Here is a 6005-nt window from a genome sequence, read left to right on the forward strand (position 1 = left end):
GGGAAGGATCCCAGTGTTGGGGGCGGGAGCCAATTTTTTTGTAAAGTTGCTGGTCTGGAGTAGTGGCTGTGTGTAAGGTATTCACGAAGGTTCTTACCTCTCCGGTATGTGATATTGGGGACATTGGAGATTGTGTCACAGAGGTCAGGGTCTGTCTGTACGATGGACCAATGTCTCTATAAGATCTTTTTGATTTGATGAGAGCAATTGTCAAAATTCCCTATGCATCTCGTAAGGGGAGATTGTTGGTTGTTGTAGGGATTGGATTTGTTGTTCTCCTTTCTGCTGTAAAGTAGATTGTCCCTAGTTGTTGCCCTGGCTCTGGCATAGGCTCTATGCAGAGTTTTCTTTGGGTATCCACGTGCGATAAATCTTTTATATAGTGTATTGCATTCTTGTTGGAAGGTAGTTTCTTCAGAGCAGTTTCTTTTGGCTCTTAAGTATTGACCAATTGGGATGCCTTTTTTAAGGGGCGGTGGATGGAAACTTTTCCAATGCAACAAACGGTTTGTGGCAGTTTCTTTTCGATAAATATCGGTTTGGACAGCCCCACCAGGATCCAGGGAGATTTTTAAATCTAAGAAATTGATTTCTTTAGTGTGTATAGAGTAAGTAAATTTCATACCAATGTGGTTATTATTAATAATATCCATGAAGTCAGAGAAGAGAGTAGTGTCACCAACCCAAAAAATCAGTATGTCATCTATGTATCGACCCCAGAACAGAATGTGACAGGTGAAAAATAAAAGATCATCATTAAAAATTAAAGTGTCTTCCCACCACCCTAAAAATAAATTAACATAAGTGGGTGCACACACAGTGCCCATAGCCGTCCCTTTAAGTTGGTGATAGTATTTTTTGTCAAAAAGAAAGTAATTGTGTGTGAGTAGGAATTTTAATAAGGATATAGTGAAGTTACTATGTGCCTGAAACTGGGTCCCCTTGGTGCTCAAAAAGTGTTGGACAGCTTTGAGGCCCAGGTCATGTTTGATGTTGGTGTACAGTGATTCAACATCGATAGTTGCTATTAGGGTGGTAGAGCAGACATTGATCTCCTGGATCCTGGTGAGGGTGTCTTTTGTATCTTGTAGAAACGAAGGTAGAGCTGTGACAAAAGGTCACAAAATTTCGTCTACGTACGTGCTGATGCCTTGTGTTAGATTGTCATTACTGGAGACAATTGGTCTACCAGGTATTGGTGTGGTATTTTTGTCAATTTTGGCCAAGGCGTAAAAAGTCGCCAAGGTGGGGTTAGGATTATACATAGTTTTAAATTCTTCTAGTGATATTCGGCCATTTAACTTTGCATCATCAAGTAGGGTACGTAGTTCATGTAGGTATTGATCAGTAGGGTTTCTATCTAGTACCGTATATGTCAAAGTATCGTCCAGAAGTCTGTGGACCATAGATACATAGTCAGTTCGATTTAAGGATGACAATATTGCCCCCCTTGTCAGATGGTTTGAATATAATTTCCTCATTTTTACTGAGTTCATCTAGTGCCGTTTTCTCTGATTTATTGAGGTTGCTTCGATGTTTTTGTTTGAGATTGGAGTTTATTTAGGTCCGCACTGACCATTTTGACAAATATGTCAATATGTGGGTATTGTGCAATAGGTGGTGTAAGTCGTGACTTGGGCTTTAGTGAGGAGAACGGGCCAGTAGCTATACCGACCGTCTATTCGTTCTCATTTGATAAGTCCTCTAGGGCACGTAAGGTAGTGAGTTCAGTATGGCTGAGGGAGGTGATGTCACCAGATTTGTCCTTGAAATATTTATGTAAGGCAAGCTTTCTTGCAAATAAATTAATGTCTTTTGTCCAGGTGAATTCATCAAAATTTGGAGTGGGGGTGTACGATAGGCCTTTACATAAAAGTGATTTTTGCTGTGAGTTTAATTTGAATTGTGACAGATTGACTATTTGCATTTCATCTGTGAGGTAATTGTCGCTATGTGCTATTTGGTCTGACTCCACGGTGTATTGTGCAGTCCTAAAAAATTATATGTGGGCAAGACCATTCAACAACTTCGTAGAAGAATTTCTAAGCATTTATAGCCGTGCGCGGTCCATCGTGAATTGGCCATGCTGATGGTGTGTTTTTTTGGCCAGTTGATGTTCTTTTGGACGGGTTGTATTTTCTGTTTTTAATTGTTCGTTTGGCTCCCAGTCTATTGTCATCCGAGAGTAATCTAGATTCTTCAGTGCGGGATATGTCTGACTCAGAAATATCTATTGGTCTATTGTCACGGTTCTGGAAGGAAGTAGGGGGAGCACAGTTACGATATGTATATATTTGGCCAGTGTCGAAATCTCTCCAATCTCTAATGTATTTCCTGTGTTTCCTCTCCTTAATTTCCCTTTGTAGGTATTCAATGTTTTTTTGCAGTTTTATTTTGCATTCATTGTATTCGGGTGTTGAGCTGAAAGTTTGAATATCATGGATTTCTTTTTCTGAGACCCTACTTTGAGGAGATCTCTTATCTCAAAGTCTAACAAATATTGTATTAAGCGCAACGAGCTGTCAGTTAATATTTATTCCCATCTCTTAATAAAGTTGGTGTCACTGCGATAGAAATTGGGAATTAGATTAATGCGTAATCCTCTGTATATAATTTGTTGTTGAAGATATGTCTCCAAACTAGTGATTTCCCAACAGGATCTGACGTACTGCTTATAAGTTTTTTTTGAAGATCTCTGAATGCAGTTTGTACGTCGAACTGGTGCAGTGGTATGTTTCCTGTGGAGAAAACGAATGCTGCTTCAGAGGCCAAATCTTCTGGGTTTAATTTTCTAGATAGAAAATTTGCCATTGCCTAGTTAGAAAATATTGATATATACTATTTTAACACGATATCTGAAATAGGACAGAAAGGGGTCAGTATAACGGGTGATTAACCCAATTGAAATATAAATCCTGGAAAGACACTAGTAGTCGGCAGGTATATATCATGTACAAGAAGAGACCAATGTGCCAAAGGCACACTGAAGACCAATTTCCCAACTACTAACTGAAAGGGTTAAAATTTAACTTTTATTATTTAGCATTAAAGATGTCCAAGGGGACACGTACAGGCAACACGAACAGTTAAAATGTATAGCCACTGTTAGTTTAGCAGCACACGCTCTTTAATACTCTGTCTATATAGTTTCGGCACCTACCAACACTTTTTCTGCAATTCCTTTTTTAGGACTGCACAATACACCGTGGAGTCAGACCAAATAGCACATAGCGACAATTACCTCACAGATGAAATGCAAATAGTCAATCTGTCACAATTCAAATTAAACTCAAAGCAAAAATCACTTTTATGTAAAGGCCTATCGTACACCCCCACTCCAAATTTTGATGAATTCACCTGGACAAAAGACATTAATTTATTTGCAAGAAAGCTTGCCTTACATAAATATTTCAAGAACAAATCTGGTGACATCACCTCCCTCAGCCATACTGAACTCACTACCTTACGTGCCCTAGAGGACTTATCAAATGAGAACGAATAGACGGTCGGTATAGCTACTGGCCCGTTCTCCTCACTAAAGCCCAAGTCACGACTTACACCACCTATTGCACAATACCCACATATTGACATATTTGTCAAAATGGTCAGTGCGGACCTAAATAAACTCCAATCTCAAACAAAAACATCGAAGCAACCTCAATAAATCAGAGAAAACGGCACTAGATGAACTCAGTAAAAATGAGGAAATTATATTCAAACCATCTGACAAGGGGGGCAATATTGTCATCCTTAATCGAACTGACTATGTATCTATGGTCCACAGACTTCTGGACGATACTTTGACATATACGGTACTAGATAGAAACCCTACTGATCAATACCTACATGAACTACGTACCCTACTTGATGATGCAAAGTTAAATGGCCTAATATCACTAGAAGAATTTAAAACTATGTATAATCCTAACCCCACCTTGGCGACTTTTTACGCCTTGGCCAAAATTCACAAAAATACGACACCAATACCTGGTAGACCAATTGTCTCCAGTAATGACAATCTAACACAAGGCATCAGCACGTACGTAGACGAAATTTTGTGACCTTTTGTCACAGCTCTACCTTCGTTTCTACAAGATACAAAAGACACCCTCACCAGGATCCAGGAGATCAATGTCTCCTCTACCACCCTAATAGCAACTATCGATGTTGAATCACTGTACACCAACATCAAACATGACCTGGGCCTCAAAGCTGTCCAACACTTTTTGAGCACCAAGGGGACCCAGTTTCAGGCACATAGTAACTTCACTATATCCTTATTAAAATTCCTACTCACACACAATTACTTTCTTTTTGACAAAAAATACTATCACCAACTTAAAGGGACGGCTATGGGCACTGTGTGTGCACCCACTTATGCTAATTTATTTTTAGGGTGGTGGGAAGACACTTTAATTTTTAATGATGATCTTTTAATTTTCACCTGTCACATTCTGTTCTGGGGTCGATACATAGATGACATACTGATTTTTTGGGTTGGTGACACTACTCTCTTCTCTGACTTCATGGATATTATTAATAATAACCACATTGGTATGAAATTTACTTACTCTATACACACTAAAGAAATCAATTTCTTAGATTTAAAAATCTCCCTGGATCCTGGTGGGGCTGTCCAAACCGATATTTATCGAAAAGAAACTGCCACAAACCGTTTGTTGCATTGGAAAAGTTTCCATCCACCGCCCCTTAAAAAAGGCATCCCAATTGGTCAATACTTAAGAGCCAAAAGAAACTGCTCTGAAGAAACTACCTTCCAACAAGAATGCAATACACTATATAAAAGATTTCTCGCACGTGGATACCCAAAGAAAACTCTGCATAGAGCCTATGCCAGAGCCAGGGCAACAACTAGGGACGATCTACTTTACAGCAGAAAGGAGAACGACAAATCCAATCCCTACAACAACCAACAATCTCCCCTAACGAGATGCATAGGGAATTTTGACAATTGCTCTCATCAAATCAAAAAGATCTTATAGAGACATTGGTCCATCGTACAGACACCCTGACCTCTGTGACACAATCTCCAATGTCCCCAATATCACATACCGGAGAGGTAAGAACCTTCGTGAATACCTTACACACAGCCACTACTCCAGACCAGCAACTTTACAAAAAAATTGGCTCCCGCCCCCAACACTGGGATCCTTCCCGTGCGGTAGATGTTCTTTTTGTCCATCAATGCCAATGACAAAAACCTTCGTTAACCCAGTTGATGGCAAGATCTTTACCATCAAACAATTTATTAATTGTCAAAGTAGTGGCATTGTGTATGCTGCGCAATGCCCCTGCCCAAAATTATATGTGGGCAAGACCATTCAACAACTTCGTAGAAGAATTTCTAAGCATTTAAGCACTATCGACACAAAAGAAGATACACCTCTCTCTAAACATATGAGATTCTACCATCAAGGCGATACCAAAGCCCTAAAATTTTGGGGCATTACCCAAGTTAAGCTGGGCCCCAGAGCTGGCAATCTAGATAAAAAATTGCTGCAGGAAGAAGCCAAATGGATTCATAGGCTCAGATCTTTAAGCCCTAATGGACTTAACGAAGGTTTTACCTTTGTAGCCTTTCTATAGCCCTTTGCCTAAACTTTGACTTATTCTGTCATACTACTTCTTGACAGCACTTTCATCCCGAAAGATTTCAACTATATCCCCACCTCTACAATGACATGATATCTCTTTATGCATTTATTTATAATGTACTGTCACTAGATACGTCCTTATGGACTCTCCTCCTTTTTCAAATAAACCAATATACTACATGAGAAGATATATCTGCTGCTCCACAAATTCCCCCCCCCCCCCCAAAGCCTGACAGGCTGTCCAGGTGGGACCCCTAGGGGTCCATATATTACACTATACTATTTTGTAACACCATCTTGTACTGCATTGTAATGCATGTGGAAAAGTCACCACCCTTTATAAACATTATAGCCTTTATTCTTACATTTCTTAGAGACATCTTTACTCCA

Source organism: Rhinoderma darwinii, chromosome 1, assembly GCF_050947455.1.
Source record: "Rhinoderma darwinii isolate aRhiDar2 chromosome 1, aRhiDar2.hap1, whole genome shotgun sequence".
Taxonomy (NCBI): Eukaryota; Metazoa; Chordata; class Amphibia; order Anura; family Rhinodermatidae; genus Rhinoderma; species Rhinoderma darwinii.